Source organism: Jaculus jaculus, chromosome 12, assembly GCF_020740685.1.
Source record: "Jaculus jaculus isolate mJacJac1 chromosome 12, mJacJac1.mat.Y.cur, whole genome shotgun sequence".
NCBI lineage: Eukaryota > Metazoa > Chordata > Mammalia > Rodentia > Dipodidae > Jaculus > Jaculus jaculus.
Window position 1 is genome coordinate 66,779,302 of NC_059113.1, and position 23,381 is coordinate 66,802,682.

Here is a 23,381-nt window from a genome sequence, read left to right on the forward strand (position 1 = left end):
GGAGAGCACAGACTGCTTACAGACCCCAGTGTACCCAGCCAGAGTCTGGGCACCTTCAGGGCTTGCTACCTCAGTCCCCTTTCAAGCTCAAAGGCAGGCAGCTTAGGTGCATTACTGGGTGAGAATTCAGGCAACTTTGGTGCCCCTGTCAGGCTATAGATAGGCAGCTTTGGCAAGAGTGAGCAAACACCCAGGCTGCTTGCAACTGCCCCAGGCTGCCTTGGATTCGCATTAAGCTAGATCCCAGGCTGCTCCACCCACCTACCTGCCCATACACTGACATGGGTAGACCACAGCGCAAAAGAAATAACACGAAAAATAAAATGGAAGAAAAGCCAGTCAGATCACCCAGTCCAACAAGGATCACAACTAACCAAAACATAGAATAGTGTTTAGGACCAGAACATCAAGTGGAAGCAATGAACAATGCAACCCTGACCAAACTACTGCTAGAACTGACAGGAAAGCTACAAAGGATAGATAATCGTATGGATGCTATGATCACTAAGCTAGAACAATATGATAAGACACTGGAAGGAATTCAAAGAGAGCTAAGAGAGTTGAGGGAGAGTGAAAAAAAAGAGGACCTTAATAATCAGCTGGCCACACTAAATGAAAATATAAAGAAATGCAAGGAAGATTTCCAAGAATCATCAAGAAAATCAGAAAATGAGACAAAAAGGGAGCTGGACAAAGCGATGGAAGTGATACATAGGAAAGTAGTAGAAAATGCAAACTTAATTGAACAAGTCCAAAACTCACTAGAGGCTCTCAAGAATAGAGTCAGCGAAGTGGAAGATAGAAATTCTGATCTGGAAGACAGGATGGAAGAAACAGTTCGAGAGTCCAAAAATTTCAGTAAGTTCAAAAGTTCCTGTGAACAGAACATGAGGGAATTGTGGGATACACTTAAACGTCCTAATATCAGAATCATTGGAATACCAGAAGGAGAATAATTTCAGTCCAAAGGCATGGAGAACTTATTTAACACAATAATTGAAGAAAACTTCCTCTGTCTCTTAAAAGAAAGGCCCACCAAGATTCAAGAAGCAAACAGAACTCCTAACCGACTAGACCAAAGGAGAAACTCCCCAAGACATATTATCATTAAGACTCTAAACATTGACACCAAGGAAAAAATCCTAAAAGCAGCTAGGGAAAAACAGCACACCACTTTCAAAGGAAACCCCATCAGAATTACTTCAGACTTCTCAATGGAAACCCTGAAAGCTAGAAGGGCCTGGAATGAAACACTGCAAACTCTAAGAAACTATGGCTTCCAACCCAAACTACTCTACCCAGCAAAAGTCTCCCTTATAATAGATGGTGAAAGGAAAACTTTCCATGACAAAACTCAGCTTTACAATTATATGAACACAAAACCAAACCTACAGAAAGTACTCCAGGAAATTCTCCACAGAGAAGAAACAAATAGCCAAACACAAATGCCTACAAGAAGCAGATCACAGCAACCAAACCCAGAGTAGATAGAAAAAAAAAAATTAAATTCCATGGAAATGCCAACACACCTCTACCACCACAACATGACAAGGATCAAATCAAATCTCACAGTCATCACCCTAAACATTAATGGCCTTAATTCACCCATCAAGAGACACAGGCTAACAGGGTGGATCAAAAAATTAGACCCCTCAATCTGCTGCCTTCAAGAAACCCACCTTACCACTAAAAACAGAAACCTCCTCAGGGTAAAAGGGTGGAAAACAATATTCCAGGCAAATGGGAATAAGAAACAAGCAGATGTAGCTATATTAATATCAGATAAAGTTGACTTCAAACCAAAAACAATCAAAAAAGACAAAGAAGGCTACTTCCTATTTATAAAGGGAACAATCCATGAAGAGGATATTACAATCATATATCTGTATGCACCAAACACAGGGGCACCACAGTTCATAAAACAAAACCTACTTGACAATAAAACAGAAATAACCACCAACACCATCATAGCTGGGGACTTCAATACACCATTATCAGTAATAGACATATCTTCCAAACAGAAACTCAACAGGAAAGTAAGAGAGCTCAACAAAACATACCTAATGGACATCTACAGAACTTTCCATCCCAAATCCACAGACTACACATTCTTCTCAACATGGAACATTCTCATAAAGACTGCCTCCACATATTTAGGAAAATTGGCATAATTCCCTACATGATATCAGATCACAATGCTATACTGCTAGAAATCAACAACAAAAGACCCACCAAGAATCCCAACGGCACCTGGAAACGGAATAGCACACTTTTAAAGAATAAATGGATAGTGGATGAAATAAGAAATGAAATTGCAAAATTCCTGGAATTGAATGACAATGAAAACACATCATACTAAACTTATGGGACACAATGAAGGTGGTCTTCAAGGGAAAATTCATAGCACTCAATGCCTTCACTAAAAAAAGACAGAAAGAAACCATCCACCTAAAGGCACTGTTAAAACAAGAAAAATCCAACCCAAAGATTCCAGCAGGAAAGACTTAAAATCAGCAGAAATTAATGAACTGGCAACAAAGGAAACAAGACAATTGACAAAATAAAGAGCTGATTCATTGAAAAAAAAAAAATAAAGAAGATTGGCAACCTTCTTTTTAAACACCAAAGTTTGAGAATACAGTAGAGAAGGTTTCATAGACGAATGCATATTTTTTTTCTAAATTTGGTTTTTAATTTACTTTTTGTTAGGAATAGAGAGAGGAAAGGAGAGGGAGTATGGATTCAGACACTGTATATGAACTCCAGATGCATGCAGATTTCGTGGGTCTTGGGGAATTGAACCTGGGTCCTTTGGCTTTGCAGGCAAGTGCCTTAACCATTAAGCCATTTCTCCAGCCCAGGAATACATTTCTTTTTTAAGCTAAACAACATGTGCGAGGTGTTTCCTTTGAAATGGACACCAGGCAAATGCGTGTGAATTGGTATACCTTCTTTCACAGATTGGACAAGGAATGTAACTATTTTGCATTGTTTTGTACTGCCTAATAGTATATCTTATGCTGTAAATCAGTTCACTTTGCTCGGTGTTTGCTCATCTCAGTTCACTTATGAGTGTAGAACACAATATTGTTTAAAATAAGTAATGAGAGTTGGTAATGTTCTTCTTCGTCTACAAAACTCTGACTTCCAAGTCCAAGTATGTGTTTAATTCTTTTTATTTACCTACGTTCGATCATGACATTCTATTCCCATTGGAACAAGTAGTTATTGGGTAAACAAGATTTGTATTTTATCTGGCTTTGGCACAAAGTAACTTAAAGATTGCAGAACACCCTAGCGTTGGCAATGAATAATGTAATTTGCTGGTTTCCACCTATCTCTACAGTGTCAGCAACAATTGTGGGAATAGTGTCACAAATTTGAAGCTCAACTTTCCTTACTATACAACAGGATATGTTAAAGTGCGGCCTCATTTCATTTTGGTTTCAATTTGCTCACTTAGTTAATGTTTGCAGAACAACAACTTCTGATTCATAAGTAAATTAACCTTTTGTTTTGGTGTGTCCTTTTGCCCCTAGAGTTTAGATTGAACAACATACCAATAAGGATTTGGATACCTACTTTGTTCATACTTTGGATTCATTTCAGAGACAGTTGTTATTGTATACATAAAACTTTCCATGGATCTATCTTTAACACCCACCGTCTTTTTAAACACAAAAGTTTGAGAACACTGGAGAGGTATACTTTCATAGAGGAGTGCATTTCTTTTTTCACCTAACCAACATGTGTGAGGAGTTTCCTTAGAAATGTTATTTTTTGGACACCAGACAAATATGTGTGAATTGGAATAGTTTGTTTCACAGATTGGACAATGAGTGTAACTACTTTCCGTTGTTTAGTAACACGATGTGTTAAGCTGTAATTCTATTCATTTTGCTTGGAATTTGCTTCTCATAGTTCACTGATGATTGTAGAACACATTATTTGAAATTTGTATTGAAAGTTTGTTCTGATAAGTGCTTCTTTCTCTACATCCAAGTTGGTTTTGTTTCGTGATCTTAATCTACAAAGCTCTGTCATCCATCCATGTCCAATCCTGTGTCTCATTCCTTTTTTTTTTTTTAAATTGTTTATTTATTTATTTGAGAGCCACAGACACAGAGAGAAAGACAGATAGAGGGAGAGAGAGAGAATGGGCGTGCCAGGGCTTCCAGCCTTTGCAAACGAACTCCAGACGCGTGCGCCCCCTTGTGCATCTGGCTAACGTGGGACCTGGGGAACCGAGCCTCGAACCGGGGTCCTTAGGCTTCACAGGTAAGCGCTTAACCGCTAAGCCATCTCTCTAGCCCTCATTCCTTTCTTTTACCTACATTCTATTCCCTTTACAACAAGTAGTTATTTGGTAAACAAGATTTGTATTTTCTCTAGCTTTGGATTAGTTCGTTAAGTAACCTCATATTATTGTGTAACATGATCGTGTTTGACACGGAGAGAAACCCTTTGGTTATATGAAAGACTTCCTGATCCCATAGTTAAGGGATTCAGACACACTCACTATTTTGTGTATCCTCCTGAGTTTCTTAGCCCGTCCTGGAAAGTTCAGATTCAAAGTAGCGAAAGAATGAGGTCTCCAGGTATCATGGTTTCAGTTTGTTTTCCACCTTGACTTACCCACAAACGGTACTTTCTCTTCTCATACCCTAGAGCAAGGCTTGTAAGCTATGTTTGAGTTAAGGCTCTTTGAAAGGAACTGGACAAATACCTTTCAATGGGAAGAGTTGCTTTCCAAATGATGATGACCAGGTCCAAGACTAAATATTATTGTCTTACAGACATTGGAAGTACATTGCCTGGTTTTCCTTCGTTCTGTTCAGTAAATAACCTGATGTTTAGTGAACTCCACCTAACATGATGCCAGGATTGTAACCATATATCTTTAAGTGAAGTTGGAGATTTGGAGAAAAAGGCAGGTAGTCGACCTGCTTTTCTGAAGTTGTATTAATTTCTGTTTAGTACAATCTGGTACCAGCAAGGAAATGAACTCACAAAGTATCGTTGGAGAAAACTAAAGAATGACGTTTAGTCTTGATCCTAACTATAATTTGGCACATTTAGCAGGAGCATTTCTTCTAACACAGCTCATGAGCTAAAAAATAGAACTTGCCAACTAAGTGCTATTTGAGACCAGATTTGTTTAAATGGAATTGGAGATTTGGAGAAGAAAGTAGGCAGGCACCCTGCATGTCTGAATTTGTATTAACATCTCTTGACGACATTCAAGTACTATATATCAAAAAACAAAACGTGCACCCATAACTTTCATTTCAGTCAATTCTTCTAGTCTGTACGTGCAAAAATTGCAGTTTATCAATTTAAAAATACAAGTTTGTGAAAATAAACAATGATGTCAGCAATTTTGGATAGATATTATTGTTTAACAAAACTGAACAAACGTGGGTTTTTTTTGTTTTGTTTTTATTTTTTGGTTTTGAGGTAGGGTCTCACTCTGGTCCAGGCTGACCTGGAATTAACTCTGTCATCTCAGGGTGGCCTTGACCTCATGGCAATCCTCCTACCTCTGCCTCCCGAGTGCTGTGATTAAATGCCTGTGCCACCACGCCCTGCTAAACAAATTTTTAACATAGTATTTGAGAACATCATGATGATTTGGAGTGCAACAAGTCTTAACAATACTTCCTTCTTATTGGAAATTGGAAAATAGCAGTCATTTCTGTCTTATCTTGCAAAATTGTATAACATTATGATTTGAGAAAAACACCTTGTATGGCACAGGTAGTTGTCCACATTCAGTCATTTACACAAAAATCCCTCCTCTTACCTCAAAGAGCTAAGATTGACTTCCCTTTCACTTTCAAATGCTCCTTGAAGCAAAGAAGCAAAGGGATCTTAGACGTTCCCGTCAAAAATTCAATTAGAGGGCTGGAGAGATGGCTTAGCGGTTAAGCGCTTGCCTGTGAAGCCTAAGGACCCCGGTTCGAGGCTCGGTTCCCCAGGTCCCACGTTAGCCAGATGCACAAGGGGGCGCACGCGTCTGGAGTTCGTTTGCAGAGGCTGGAAGCCCTGGCACGCCCATTCTCTCTCTCTCCCTCTATCTGTCTTTCTCTCTGTGTCTGTCGCTCTCAAATAAATAAATAAATAAATAATTTAAAAAAAATTCAATTAGAGTGGAACGAGCATCACAGTCATTCTATACGTCTATTTCTTTTTCTTCTTTAGATGATCATGATTGGAGTGTAACTAATCAACGGTGATTATGTACTTCTCTCACCTTGGAAGTTGTCATTTCTGTTTTACTTATCTAATGTATACAACATTACAATCGTGGGAATGACTGACTGTTTTGCTCTGGTAAGTCACTTCAGTGTGAAGCACTATCACCGTGCATGGTAAATGTGTTCAAATTGGGTATAGAACCACAAGCTCGTTTGTCAGGAACTACCATTACATTTCGGTTTTTCACATGTGGTCACTTACACAATGGCATCTCATTTTACCATACAGAGAGAGCTGATTGATTTTTTTGCATAACTATGCTATGGTAGTAAGAAAAACAAAGGTTTTTCTAAATGTTCCTTTCAAAATTCTTACTGTTTCGTAATAAGGGCCACAGTGATTCTTTACATCTTTCTAAATATTTCTTAGGTTTGTTTGGAAGGTGGAATACAAGTTGAGTTCCTGAGAGGTTGATTCTAATGAAGTAAGAGATTTGGACAAGTAGACAATAGTTGAGTTTCTCTTCTAGTTCTCTTTGCCATCTCTTGAAGACAGATGGCAGTCTGCATAAAACAAGGATTAAAACAGATTATTTTCATTTGAGAATCAGTCATTCTCATGTGTAAACCTAATGTTTGCCTTTCATGTAATTTTAGGAAAGAGAGAACGTAAGCTATATGGTCATGTAGTGTAACGGAGCTAATATGTTGCCAAGAACACTGGCACATTGAGAAGCTATGAATTGGAATATAACAAGTCTTAACAGCAACTATGTACTTCTTTCACATTCAAAATTATTTTGGAAATCACCTTCAAATATCACATATGATTATGGGAACAACACAAACTGCATAGCACAGGGAAGTGAATGTCCTAGTTGACAAATTCTATCAATGTTCTGATGTTCTGTCTGGTAAGGATCAAAATCATACTTAGAGGTCTTGAATATTAGAGTTATTTGGCAGAGTCTTTTCATTTTTAGCTTAACTCACCACTAATATCCGGGCAAAATCATGATTCCCTCTCATAATATTTTTTGATTTGGTCCAAGTCTAAATATCATTCTTGTTTTACAGCTGTTTGGAAGTACATTTCCTTGTTTTCTTCTTTTGCTCAGTTCAGTAATAACAGAATGTTTCTCAAACACCATTTTCCATGGCACAAGAAATATAACTAAATTTTTAAAAATGAAATTGGAGATTTGGAGAAGAATGTATACAGGTGTCTTGCTTGTTGGAATTTGTATTAATATCTCTTGATGACATTGAAGTACTGTATGTCAAACAAAATGTTCAGGGCTGGAGAGATTGCGCAGTGATTCAAGTGCTTGCCTGCAAAGCCTAACAATCCAGGTTCAATTCCCTAGTACCCAATAAACCAGTTGCACAAAGTGGTGCAGGTCTGCCTCACCATCTGTCTCTGTCTCTCCTTACAAGTAAATAAATAAAATTTTTTAAAACGTGCACCTGTAACTTTCATATCAGTCAGTTCTTCCAGTCTGTAAGTGCAAAAATGCAGTTCATTAATTTAAAAATGCAAAGTGTACACGTGAGCATCTTATGTTGTGAAATTAAAAAAATGTAAGCCATGTTGGTTAGACTTTAACATTTAACAAAACTGGGCATACGTGTTTTATACTTACTTAATTCTTAACTAGTATTTGAGAAGACCATGATAAATTGGAGTGTAACAAGTCTTATTGGAAATTACTTGGAAAATAACAGTCATTTATGTTTTATTTCATGAGCTTTTATAACATTATCATTGTGAGCACAACACATTGTATGGCACAGGTAGTTTTCCATATTCTCTCACTTACACGAATGCACCTCATCTTATCACATAGATATAAGATTGTTTGCCGCTTTGCATCAAAATGCTCACTGAAGACCGGGTCGTGATGTGGGCGGCAGGGCGAGGGCGCCCGGGGGCGGGGCGAGCGCCGGAGCTCTGCGCGGTCGCTGAGGGCTGGGTGGCTGGGCTCTTCTCACAGCTTTCGCGCCGCAGCGCCTCCTGCAGGTCACTACCTGCTCGTCTACGCGTCCGCTGGCTTCCTCTGCCTGCTGCCAGCTCTTGTGCCGGCAGGCTCCGTTATGGCGACTCGCAGCCCCAGCGTCGTGACACATACCCAGTTTTCCCAGCACCATTTGGTGAAGAGGCTGTCCTTTCTCTAATGGGTATTTTTGGCATTTTTATCAACTATCAGATCACTGATGATGAACCTAGATTTATTTTGTATACCTAATCATTATGCTGAGGATGTACATACACACTGTAGCCCTCTGTGTGCTAAAGGGTGGCTATAAATTCTTTGCTGACCTGCTGGATTACATTAAATCACTGAATAGATATAGTGATAAATCCATTCCTATGACTGTAGATTTTATCAGACTGAAGAGCTACTGTAATAACCAGTCCACAGGGGACATAAAAGTAATTGGTGGAGATGATCTCTCAACTTTAACTGGAAAGAATGTCTTGATTGTTGAAGACATAATTGGCACTGGTAAAACAATGCAAACCTTGCTGTCCTTGGTCAGGCAGTATAACCCAAAGACGGTCAAGCTTGCAAGCTTGCTGTTGAAAAAGACGCCTTGAAGTGTTGGATTTGAAATTCCAGACAAGTTTGTTGTTTGATATGCACTTCAGTATAATGAGTACTTCAGGGGTTTGAATCATGGTTATGTCATTAGTGAGACTGGAAAAGCCAAATACAAAGCGTAAGATGAGAGTTCAAGGTGAATTTGCAAACACAGGAGTCCCAATGATGTTGCCAGTAAAATTCTTTTTTTTTTTTTTTTGTTTGTTTGTTTTTCGAGGTAGGGTCTCACTCTGGTCCAGGCTGACCTGGAATTAACTCTGTCATCTCAGGAAGACCTTGAACTCATGGCAATCCTCCTACCTCTGCCTCCTGAGTGCTGCGATTAAAGGCGTGCGCCACCACGCCCGGCTCGACCAGTAAAATTCTTAAGCGTTCTAGTTCTGTGGCCATTTGCATTGTAAAGCTTTTTGCATGAACCTTCTAAGAATTTTATCTGTTTTATTTTAGAAATGTCAGTTGCTGAGTTCTGGAACTTTTTATTTGCACTATGAGCCTATAGGCAGACTATCAGTTTTCTTTAAGTAGATTGATGTTTAACTTGTGATTGAAAAAAAATCCTTTAAATGACACCACTGTTAATAATATTGAAACTGTATCTGTAAGAAGGATTTAAAGAGAAGATATATTAGTTTTTTAATTGGTATTTTAATTTTTATATATGCAGGAAAGAACAGATAGGTGACAATATTGTTAAATATAACACTGTGCATTTAAGTCTGAAGCAGTCAGTCTCTACACCAGTAACAACATCTAAGAAGTTTTGTTCAGCAGTGTTGACTGTAATTTCTCACTTGGATTATTTCAGTGAACTTTTGTCAACAGTTCCTTTTAAATGCAAATAAATAAATTCCAAAAAACAAAATGCTCACTGAAAAAAAAGTGAGCAAAAGTATCCTAAATGTTCCTTTCAAAATTCTTACTTTGAGTGGCACGAGGGTCACAGTCATTCTTTACGTCTTTCTATTTCTATTTGAGATGATAGTGATGAACTGGAGTTTATGCACCAAGTCTTACCAGTGATTATGTACTTCTCTCACATTGGAAATTGCTTTGAAAATAACTGTCATTTCTGTTTTACTTGTTAACTTATATAACATTATGATTGTGGGAACAACACATTATTTGGCACTGGTAAGTCATTTGAGTTTGAAGCATCATCTCTAGATAAGGTAAATATGTTCAAGTTGGGTATAGAACCATGAACTAGTTTGTCAGGAACTTCCTTTTCATTTCATAATTGGTTATCCATGTTTGGTCACTTACACAAAGGCACCCCATTTTACTGTATAGAGCTAAGATTGCTTGCCTTTTTGCATAGAAAAGCTTATTGACATAAAAAGAAAAAAGCTATCCTAAATGTCCACAATACCAGGTGGAGTGTCATTTTTTTTTTTTTAAACCCGGGAGAGGGGAGGACAAAGCAGAGGTAATGTCCACCTTCTGCTAATGTCATCATTTTCCTTGGCTGTAATGGAGCTTCCCTCCTCAAGTCTGTAAGCCAAAATAAAACTTTCTTCCCTCAAGCTTTTCCTGGGCTGAATATTCTGCCTGTTCAGTTGCAATTAGATTGTGCTAGATGGCTTGCGTTGGAACAACAGCAAAAATTCAGAATCTTCTGAAGGGGACTTAATGCTGAAAGAGTGTCCTGTTCTTCACAGTCTGCTTTGTCCTCCCCTCCCGTGGATTAAAAAAAAAATGACACTCCACCTGGTATTGTGGAGAATAAGAAATGCAGGAGAGGATCATCAAATTTGCACACATTCTTGTATTTTGGAAATGGCCACAGGCAGTGTGAAACAGGTTTGCTGGATGCCTGCATGGAGACCTGATGGAGCCATGACGGATCATGGGTTGCAGTGGAGACCCAGTTGAGATGCCTGAACCACAAGATGACTGCTAAAGAGGGCTGCCTGCCCCAGATGAAGTTTTATAGGTCTGTAAGTAGCCTAGCTGGAAGGGTGGAATAGGAATTCCAGAGACTTTTTGCTGCTTAGAATTATCAGACTTGGAGATTTATCACTGACTAGAGTTATTTATTGGATTTGGACATACTGAGTTTGATGTTTGCTCTGTTTAAATCTTGTATTGGTTGAGTATTTCTTTGTTATGCCCAATATCATCTTTTGCAGTGTAAATGTTTATTTTTTTGAGCTTTTTGGTATTATGGTATTATTTGGTATTATTAAAAGACCTTGGATTATGAGGATATAGTATGAACAACACAAGGATTGATTAAAAAAAAAAAAACTATGGGGGCTTTTACAGTTTTTTACAGCATTTTGCATCATGGATGGTTATCAGTTTCTGGGGCCCAGGGGCAGAATTTGGTGGTTTGATTCATGTGTCCCCCCCATAATCTTAGGTATTCTGAATGCTAGATTCCCAGCTGATGGTGATTTGGGAATTAATGATTCCTGGAGGCACTTTATTGTTGGGGGTGTGCATTTTAACCAATTTCCTCTTTCCAGTGATTGGCACACTCTCCTGTTGCTCTTCTCCATCTGATGTTAAGCAGGTTATGCCCATCATGCCATCATGGAGCTTCTCCTCAAGTCTATAAACCAAAATAAACCTCTTTTCCCATAAGCTGGGACTAGAGGGGAAGCTCCATGATGGCAGGGGAAAATGATAGCATGAGCACAGGGTGGACTCACCCCTGGCCAACATCAGGTAGACAACAGGTACAGCAGAGTGTGCCAAACACTGGCATGGAGAAACTGGCTGTAACACCCATAAGACCGCCCCCAAGAATACATTGCCTTCAGAAAGTGTCTATCCTCAAATATCAATCAAGATGAGATAATACATTTAAATAGACCTATAACAAACACTGAAATCCAAGCAGTTATAAAAATTCTCCCAACTGAAGAAAGCCCAGGCCCAGATGGATTCACTGGTGCATTTTACCAGACCTCCATGGAAGAACTAACACCAATTCTTCTTAAACTTTTCTATAAAATAGAAAAAGAAATAATTCTACTGAACTCCTTCCATGAAGTCAGCATCACCCTCGTACCTTAATACAGCAAAGACAGAACAAAAAAATAAAATTGCTGTCCAATCTCCTTCATGAAGATGCAAAAATTCTGAACAAAATATTGGCAAATACAAGAAGATATCAAAAAGGTTATTCACCCTGACCAAGTTGGATTTATCCTAGGGATGCAGCAATGCTTCAACATATGCAAATCAATAAATGTAATACATAATTTAACTGGTCTGAAAGACAAACCTCACATGATCATCTCAATAGATGCAGAAAAGACATTTAACAAGATCCAATATCCTTTCATGGTAAAAAGTATTACAGAAACTTGGACTAGAAGGAACATATCGCAACATAATAAAAGCAATTTATAAACCTACAGCCAACATAATTCTAAATGATGAAAAACTTGAAGCTTTTCCACTAAATTCAAGAACAAAACAAGGGTGTCCACTGTTTCCACTTTTATTTAATATTGTACTGGAAGTCTTGGCTATAGCAATAAGGTATGAGTCACTCATAAAAGGGATACAAATTGGAAAGGAAGAGATCAAATTATCACTATTTGCAAATGATATGATTCTATAAATAAAAGACCCTAAGAACTCTACCAGCAAACTGTTTTAGAATAATAAACACTTTCATCAACACAGCAAGATAAAAAATGAATACACAGAAATTAGTAGCTTTCTTACATACTAACAACAAATGTGTGAAGAATGAAATCAGGGGGTCTCTCCCATTCACAATTGCCTCAAAAAAAAAAAAAAGTACCTTGGAATAAACTTACTAAGGAAGTGAAGGAGCTCTACAATGAGAACTTTAAAACACTCAAGTGAGAAATTGCAGAAGACACAAGGAAATGGAAAGATACTCTTGGATTGGAAGAATCAATATTGTGAAAAATGTCAATCTTACCAAAAGCAATCGACACATTTAATGCAATCCCCATTAAAATTCGAATGGCATTATTCACAGGATTAGAAAAAAAAAATCCCAAATTTTATTTGGAAGCAGAAAAATACCTCAAATACCCAAAACAATGTTAATTATATTACAAAGCCATAGTAATAAAACAGCATGGTATTAGCACAAAGACAGATATTTAGATCAATGGAACAGAATAGAGGACCCAGATGTAAATCCAGGTAGCTACAGCCATCTGATATTCGATAAAAATGCCAAAAATACTCATTGGAGAAAAGATAGCCTCTTAAACAAGTTGTGCTGGGAAAATGAATATCTATAGGTAGAAAATGAAAATAGATCCTTATCTTTCTCCATGTACAAGAATCAAATCCAAGTGGATCAGGGACCTTAATATCAGAGTTGAACATATGAAATTGCTAGAGGAAAAGGTAGGGGAAACCCTTCAACATATTGGCATAAGTAATGACTTTCTGAATTGCTAAGAAAATAAAACCACTAATCAACCACTGGGATCACATGAAGTTACAAAGTTTTTGTACAGCATAGGACACTGTGAATAGAGCAAAGAGACAACCTACAGAATGAGAGAAAATCTTTGCCAGGTACACATCTGACAGAGGATTAATATCCAGAGAACTCAAAAAACAGAACAATAAGAAATAAAACAACCCAGTAAAAAAATGGGCTATGGAAATAGAGAGTTCTCACTGGAAGAAATACACACGGCCTATAAACATCTAAAAAATTGTTCTACATCCTTAGCCATCAGGGAAATGCAAATTAAAACTACCTTGAGATTACATCTTTTTCCTGTCAGAATGGCTACCATCAAGAAAACAAATGACAATAAATGTTGGTGAGGATGTGATAAAAGGGGAACCCTTCTGCACTGTTGGTGCTAATGTAATCTGGTACAGCCATTGTGGAAATCAGTGTGGAGGTTTTTGAGACAGCTAAAAATAGATTTGCTGTATAATCCAGCTACAGCACTCTAAGACATATATCCTAATGACTCTTCTCACTACCTTACAGATACTTTCACAACAATGTTTATTGCTGCTTTATTCACAATAGCTAGGAAACGGAACCAGCCAAGTTGTCCATCTACAGATGAATGGATAATAAAGATGTGGTATACCTACACAATGGAATTCTGTTCAGAGGTAAAGAAAATTAAAATTATGAAATTTTCAGGGAAATAGATGGCTCTGGAAAGGATTTTATACTAAGTGAGTTAACCCAGGCCCAGAAAACCAAACATCACGTGATCTTTTTTATATGTGGATCCTAGCTACAAATATGTAGACTTGCATGTGATCTGGAACCAAAAATCAATAGCAAAGGCCCACAAGCCAGAAAAGTCTATAAGGGAGGAAGGAAAGGGAAGTAGAAGAACAGATTACAGGAAGGGAAAGGCCTAAGCCTACATGGCTTTTTTTAGGGGAAAAGATTGTATCAAAGAAAGGTGTGTGTGTGTGTGGGAGAAGTCAACCAAAATTCAAGATATTCTGAATGAGACATATGAAAATCTACTTTCTTAAACAATGGCACATCCAGAAGCCATAGATTGTTACTAGAAAATTTTAAGTGCCTGTTATGGAATACCTTCCAGTGAGTCATTGGCCAGGGAGGTCTCTGTTGCCTCCAAAACATTACAGGCTATTGCCAAGGTGCTTGGTTTCCAGTGAGAAAGACATGGTAAGACCCTCTTCCTGAAGACTTCATATTCCTGAGAGGCAAAGTCACTGAGAAATCAAGTTGGTGCTGAGCAGAAAACCTTGTCTCTGTAGCCCAATCAACTGAAAGCTGGAAAATGCTGCACTATATGCAGTCTTGTGGGAGACAGATGTCATGAGCGCTGAAAACAGTGGACACTGGAAACCTCAAGTTTGGCCAGACAGACCAAATGACTGGACGAGTTCAACAGTGGCACATCTGCTCTAGGGCAAACCACCTGTTCTCTAATTGGACTGAAGGCCCACTCTATGGGATGGAATACATGCTTGGTGCTGAAAACCTCATGAAAAGCCTAAGGCAGGGAAGGTATAAAGGTATAGAGGTATAAAGCCTGCTCTTTTTTGGATAAATGCATATGTTACTCTCACCAAATTTTCCCTGAAAGCACTACACTTAATGTTCATATTCATATATTAATGCTACTGTCACTTCTGGTTAGAGAAGCTTCTCTTTTCAGATGGCAATGACCACTGGGATGACCCAAAAGGCAACACAGTGCTGAGAAGAGGGGACGAAGGAGTGTCCAGCACTGAAACATCTCACACCCACCAAGGCTCAGGGTCCATTGCAGAAGAGATGGTGGAAAGAATGTAAGATCTAAAGGAAGGGTGCCACTCCTTACATACAACTATCTGGACAGAAATTGGCCTCAATATCCAATACCTCACTGTGCCTAGCAATACTTGCACAAGATCTTCATAATAGGAGAAAAAGATGATGACATAAAATTAAAGGAGAGACTAATGGAGAGAGGGAGGGGATATGACAGAGAACAGAGTTATGAAGGAGAAAGAGGGGGAGGGAAGGGAAATAACCATGGTTTGTTATCTGTAAGTATAGAAGTTGTCAATTAAAAACATATAGATATATTTTTAAAAAGTCCACCCTCTGCTCATGCCATCATTTTTCCTTGCCATTGTGGAGCTTCCCCTTGAGTCTGTAAACCTTTGAGATTGGGCCAGCTGATCTGCACTGGGGCAGAATGGGAAGTATGTAGACTCTTTTGAAGGGGCCTGAGTGCTCAAGGAGAGTCCTGTTTTGCAAAGTCTGCTTTATTCCTCCCCCCACCCCGGATTAACAAATTGGCACTACCTGGTATTGTTAAGTATAAGAAATGCAGGAAAGGAGGTTCATTAAGTTTGCATGTGGTCTTGTGTTTAGGAAACAGCCATCTACTGAATTCCTTCTAATTATTTTCCATTTTATTTAGATGTTTCTTCTGGCCTTGCTAAGTTTGTTAATTTTCTTATAATAATTTTACTTTGGAATTCTATGCCTGCAGCAGTTTTCTCTAAGTTTTCATGGATATCTTGGTCTTTTTTTTTTTTTTTTTTTTTGGTGTGTGTATTGTTTTTTGTATAACCTGTTTAACAATGGGGTTTGCCCATCTGGAGATAGTCCTTCTGTCTTGTGGAGAATGTAACAACAGCAACTCTTATGGAGCTTGTGTTGAGTTGCTTGGTCAGCCTTGATCCAGGTAGACATATGATGAAAGTTTCTTTGCAGGTGTAAGCTAGGTCCACTAGAAACTGAACAGATGTCTCCTAACTAATGGGTCTGAGCTGACCCTGGGAAGCCTAGACAACTCACTGTTGTGGCTAGTGAGTGTGACCAACTTTGGGAGTGCCTGCTCCAGTGGAAGAGGCTATGGTGAGCAGGCCCACAAGTAAGGTCAGTACCAAAAGGGGCTGCTCCATAGTCCCAGAAAATGGGGGCTGGAATTGTACTCATAGAGTGGCATGGAACACTCAACTGTACCCTGGGTGATGTGCTCTACTTTTGTACTCATCTTTTTGTTGCTGGGACAAACATTTAATCAGACACAGCTAATGTGAGGAAAGGGATTGATTTCAGGCTTACAGAGTCCAGGGGAGTACCATCAATGGTAGAAAAAGCTGAATACCTTCCATGGATCCAAGCAAAGAGATACCACCAACAGTTAGCAACATAAAACTGTCAGAGCTCAAACTGCTCTCCACATACATTAAGGATGGACTCTAAGATTCACTCTCCATGGCATGCTTCCTAAGCAGGTTATCTGCCTGCTGGGGACCAAAGTAGGAAGTTCAATTTTAATAAAACCCTTGAGTCTATGGGACCATACATTCAAACTACCACATTCAAATTACTACATTCTGTGCAGTCCCTATAGATTCATGAGTATCTCATAATGCAAATTGCATGAACCCACTTCAAAGGTTTGCATAGTCTTTACCAACTTTAAGACTATTCCAAAGTACAAAGTCTCATCTGAAATTTAAGACTGTTTCATAACTTTAAGTCCTATAAAATCAAAACAAGTTACATATTTCCAACACATAATGTCACAGAATGAATATTTCCATAATAATATGGCATAACAAGGAGAGACTGAACCGATGCAAAATCAATAACCAGCATGTAAACATTAAACATTTGTAGTTCAAGTTCAACATCTGTAACCAGTGATGATTGTCTCTGGATTTTCTATTCTGCCCTTCAGCTGAGCTGAATAACCAAGGGAAAACTTTCAACTGGAGCCAAAAGAGCTCCATGATAGCCACTGCACAATCCTGGTATATCCAAAACACCTTCATGTCTCCACTGTAAAACATGGTCTACCTTCATATCTCTGAAAAATGGCTTTCTTTGGCTCCCATACAGGGATTCCAACAACCCTGTTTTTGTTATTACAAGCAAATAGAAATAGGTAAGAAGCAGGCTAGTTCTCTCTCTCTCTGTGTGTAACTGAAGGAATAGATTTTAAAAGACCCTGTTTCATATGCTGCATCTCAGCAGTGCCCCCTGATTCAACTTCAGACAATGGCCTCACTGACAACTCTCTGCTTCACATGATGTATCTCATCAGTAGCTCCTCAAACTATATGCACTTCATGACCTGCTTCCCTGAGGTTTTCATGCTTTCAAAAGCAAAACTAGGTGTATAGAGGCACAGCAATTTTGTAAACCAGGAGAGATAAAGTAACCTTGATGTGCAACAATGCCTTCAGAACTCTTCTGTTAAGTCATTTCCTTTCAAAAGAATTTGAATTCATTGAGCCTTCCCTGGGTTGATTTCACCCTCAGGCATCTTTCACCGTTGTCCCAGTAGAAAGAAGTTGGTCCACCCTTAATGGTGATGATATTTTAGCAATTATAACTTCAGAAATTTAAAACCAGTTTCTATGACAGTAACTTTAAATTTGCTGATTTTTTTTCCAATGATATCTTTATATTCTATACCTTCTGCAAAGCACACCAGTCCATTATTTTAAAATTCAACTTTGATCAAATTATCTGGGAATAGGCAGAAGAATTCAGCTAGCCTTTATGCCATTAGCCTCAGTTCCAATAAAAGTTCTGTGCTGTCTCTTCTTTCCCTTTGAACATTCATAAGCCAAGACTTCACAGTTCACAATTCTCTCTGCATTTAGCATTTTCAAACTCTCACAAAATAGCCCATAAAATTTGGTTTACTGCATTGAGAGGTTTCTCCAGTCCCAAGTCCTTCTGCATTCATCCAGCACACGTGTTCCAAAAGACCAAAATCCATATGGTCAGATTAATTGCAGCAATGACCCCACTTTACTGTTGTAGTCAGGTTCTTGGTCCTGGCACAAACACCTGAAAGAGTTAGCATGTCAGAAATTCTACTTACTACTGGCGAAGGTCAAAAAGTCTGACAGGAGACAGGACCCTGCTACTTTGAAAAACTCCATGAGAGTCAGAAAGGAGTTCAAAGAAGTTGGCTGCTGTGGAAGTTTGAATAGATGGCCCCCCAATATAGTCAGTGTTTTATTAGTTTGTAGTTTGCATCTGCAGCCACCTGGCTGGAGGCAGTGTCACTGGGTGGATCTTAAGGTGTGGTAGTAGGTTTGAGATTTCAATCTAAAGATATGCAAAGTGTGCCTAGATGGAGTTCATGAAGTGTGCTGTGCTATTTGGCTTTTGGCTTTTAGCTTGTGATTCTCTCTACTTGGACCTGTGAAGGCAGGCCAACTTCTGTCATTATGGAACTTCCCCTGGGTCTGTAAGCATCAATAAATCCCATCCTCCATAACTGTGCCTGGTCTAGAAGTTCATCTCAGTGAACCTGAAGCTGTCTGCAATAGATGCCTTAACACTTGGTAATACTTCTCCCATCACCCTCTCCTTAAACATAAAAACTTTTCTGGCCCTATGCTGGACTAACAAGCATTCTAGAGTCTCCACTGCTGAGATGTGAAGTGTCCCTCTATGACTAAGATTCTTCTCCAATAAAGTCTAATTCCTCTGTCATAGATATTTATACTTGTTTTTTTTTTCTTTTCCTAATATATTATATTCAAACTTGAATAAAGTGATCTGTGGACAACAGCACTTCTTCCCAGGCCAACAGTTTCTGGTATCCACCCTATTGTTTTCTCTCTCTCCCTTTGCTTCTCCTATCACCATGGTGAATTGTATGAGAATTGCAACTCCCCTGGGCAGGACCATGAGGCCAAGGCCGAGGCTACTCTTCTGTGAGCTCTCAAAGCTTCCATGTATCTATAACAAACCTCTGGCATCACTGTAGGGTAATTTGCCTGATTAGAAGGTTCTCTTCTAATCTATAATGAGATGCTAAGAGTCCAGGAAAGTCCTTACATCCCAAACCCTAGGTTCATTTCTGAATTTAGTCAAAGAATTGAATAAAAAAGAAAGAAAACTGAGAAGAATAATTATTAAAGTATTATATTTATTGAGGGAAGTAGAGCCAAGGAAAGATATCCACATGGCTAGAGATCCCATATTCAAGGCCTAGGGGAAAAAGCATGGAAAGAAGACTCAAATGGGCTCTTTCTGCACTACTGTGGCAAGTGGCATAAGGTCTCATTGCAGGATTAGAATAGTATCCAATCACCAGTCACAAGCTGAACCCTCTCAGGCCAAGCACTGCCAAAGTTCCTCCAGGACATGGCCAGATAGGCATCTGAATGCCTTCCTTCTGAGGTGGCAACCTCATTCCTTGTCTGACATGTGTCCCTGAAACCAGGAGGGGCACACAAGAAGGGGGAGGCACTGTGATGCCTCTTAATGTATGTGTATGTGAATGTGAATGTGTATGTGTGTTCCCTGAACCCATGAGTGTGTTGGTAAGGGAGGAAGCACTGTGATGCTTCCGTGTATGTGTTTGTGTGTGGGGGTGGGTGGGTGTGGGTGGGTGTGGGTGTGGGTGTCAGTGTTGGTCACAGAGATGCCAGGTTATGTGTCAGACAGACTGTTCTATGGAATGAATATAGCCCAAGTGTATTTGGTTCTGGAGAGACAGCAATTAATTCTCCTTAACTGTTGCAGATGAAGTTCTAATAATACAGATGTAGCCCTTAGGAACTTCAGTTTTAGCTTTCTGTTTTATGCTGGACAGGCACAGAGAATACTCCAGAAAAATGATACTTCTTAGAGCCAACAAAGAAATAATTCCCTGGATTATATTAAGTGTACTAGTCCCTATAGCTTGGCTATTACCTTATACAACCTTTCTGTATGTGGCAATAGGGCTTCCAGCCACTGCAAATGAACTCCAGATGCTTGTACCACCTTATGTATCTGGCTTACATGGGTACTGGGGAATTGAACCAAAGTTCTTTGGCTTTGCAGTCAAATGCCTTAACCACTAAGCCATCTCTCCATCCCATCGATAATATTTTAAAGGGAAGAAATCTTATTGTTATGAACAAAAGAACATAGAGTCAAGGATTAATTAGTTTAAAAACTATAAATCTAAAGTTCTGTTTGAAAACAACTTTTATAAACATCAATAGAAGAATAGCAAGATCTAAGAGTAAAACTGGATTTGCTAAGACTTGAATTTTGGTTATGGGTATTTAATATTTCCTCATAACAATACCCTCCAATAGTGTAATTTTAACCAGTTCAATCTTTTAATGTAGATAGAGTTATCTGGATTTTTTTTGGGGGGGTGGTGGTTTCCAAGGTAGCTTGTCACTCTACTCTAGGCTGACCTGGCATTAACTATGTAGTCTCAGGGTGGCCTCAAATTCTCCATGACCCTCCTACCTATGTTTTCCGAGTGCTGAGATTAAAGGCATGCACTACCATGCCAGGCTAGATTCTTTTTAATGTTAATAAAGTTTGGTCAATCTTTGATACTGCCTGGTATCTTTGTATCATCCCTTTTAAGAGTTGAAACCCATAATAATTTGGAGAATGAATGTTAACTCAATCTGGCTTCTCTGCACTGTAAATGGATGATAAGGAGTTATAAAATTCTTACTCGTATGGGCTAGGCCTTGGGTAACAATAAGCGGAAACCCAGAAAGTCAGCTATAATTAAAAACAACTTTTACATTGGTGTGTGATTACATTGGGATTTCAGCTTTGCAACCTAAAAGACATAAGCCTATAAAATAATATGTAACGTATCTTGTTAGCAAAATTTATACATTAATATGGTCATAAGAAGTGCTTCAAGAATGTCTTATCAACATAAATATATAATGTACAGATATATTAAAGAGATCAGTGATAAAGACAAATAATATGCTGGTCTTGGAAAACTTGTGGAAATAAAGTATAGAGTACTGCTTCAAAAATAACTTAAAGCCAGGCATGGTGGCACACACCTTTAATCCCAGCACTCAGGAGGTAAGAGGGTCACTGTGAGTTTTGAGGCCACCCTGAGACTACATAGTGAATTCCAGGTCAGCTTGGGCTAGAGTGAGGCCCTACCTCAAAAAACCAAAATAATAATAATAATAATAGTAATAATAAAGCTTGATAAATGAAAAATATCTAACTGTAGCTTAGTAACATTTTGAGGTATTTATAATTAATCAATTTTAATAGAGGGATAACAGATATTGAAAATGTTAATTAAGGTGATTAAAAGGTAATATTTTGATGTTTCTTTCCAAATATATGTATTTGTTAGCCAGTTATGCTATTGTATCCAGATTATAAATTGTGACTGCCATGCCTCAAGATTTCATGGCTAAGATTTCAGCTTGGTGATGTTAACCTATGCTTGTTAATGTTTGTAATTCAACCAAATTAACTATGCTGTTCTGTCAACCTTTGAACTACTAAAAATCTGAGCCTTAACATCAAAGTTTATTTATTAGTACTTAATCTTCTAATCAACTATTATATGTAAAGATAATGTAACTATGAAATGGTCCCTGTCATATTCATGCTGTTTCAGCTAGGTCGTTATTGCTGAGATTATTTTATAGGTCTTCTAAAAAATGACTCAGTTATCATGAACTGTCAGCAGGTCTGTTTTATGTCTGTCAGCAGGTCTGTAATGTATGTAAAATTTAGACTGGTTTAGCTCAACAATGACCAAGTTCTCCTTTATTCTTAAGCTGTGTGTAATCAAAGTCTCAGTCAAGATTTTTATCAGGTCCTTGTTTCAATACTGGTAACTTAAGTTCATTGCTTATAGATATATTGATATTTAAGACATGTTCCCTGCCCTAGAACACAACCTCATGTTCAAATGATCTTTATTGATGAAAGAAAAAAAATAACTCTGCTTTCAGCTTTTGGAGTAATTGGTACCAACACAGGTATACAGATTACCAAAAGTTGTTTTCAAACACAGATGCCAAGTTTTTACACTGTCTTGTCTTTTTCTGACATACAAGTTCTAGATCAAACCAATTGATTTAAAGTTGTTGGTAAACAATTGTTTTCAGAGCTACTAACATGTTCTGCATGTACTTATAAGTAATAGATACTTAAAAGATTAAAATATGTATGCTTTCTATGTTCCAGATATAGTTTATACTGTCACCAGACAACTAAACTTAAGATTAATCAGAATGATTTAAACTTTTGTGTTATTCTCTAACCAGATTTGCTTTATTAACCAGATATGTTCTATACTTTTTAAAATAGATCTGTTTTGCTAATCATGTGTGTATAGTCTCTTGAGTAATTACCAACCATATGTATAAGCCAAAGTCAATTGGAAACATTGGTGTTAAAAGGATAACCAGTATTTTGGTTCCTACTCCCAGGTCAAAAGGCTACAGGAGATAATGGGACACTTCTAACTCTAGCCTCTGTAAATTATCCTCTGTCTTCTTGAGGGACATGGAAACACAGCAATAAGAAAATAGACTCCAAGTCAGTGTATCTGCTGAAGGAGAGTCATTATAGTTGTTTCTAAAGGAAGCCACATAGCATGGCCTTGACTCACCCTTGTAGATGACACAATGCTGAGGGTCCTAGAGCTCTTCATAGGTGCCTAGAAGTCTCTTCTACAGAGTCATAAACTGACCTTTAAAATTCAATGTAATTTTAATTATGGTTGCATGTATGGTCTTAAATACACAGTAAAAGAATATAACCACAAAATATTACAATATAAATGAAAATTCAGACTAATAGGTTCCTTTGTCTGATGTTGGTTTACATTGCTAAGCCCTTGTTAACTTAAGCCTTCTGCCTATGTCTGGCTCTTATTAGTTAGCCAATGTTTGCCTTCAAATAAGAAATAAATAAAAACTGAAAACAAGCCAGGCATGGTGGCACATACCTTTAATCTTTAACTTGGGAGGCAGAGGTAGAAGGATCAGCATGAGTTTGAGGCCACCCTGAGACTACATAGTGAATTCCAGGTTAGCCTGGACTACAGTGAAACTCTACCTAAAAAAAAAAAAAAAAAAATTACTGGTTATGGTTACCTAGAGGTTATCTCCTTATTATGCATCATTACAATGGAAATGCTTACTTTGACATCCTGTGTTAAACTATGTAGCATTTTTAAAAATAGGATTTATAGGGCTGGAGAGATGGCTTAGTGGTTAAGCGCTTGCCTGTGAAGCCTAAGGACCCCGGTTCAAGGCTCAATTCCCCAGGTCCCACGTTAGCCAGATGCACAAGGGGGTGCACGCGTCTGGAGTTCATTGCAGAGGCTGAAGCCCTGGCGCGCCCATTCTCTCTCTCTCCCTCTATCTGTCT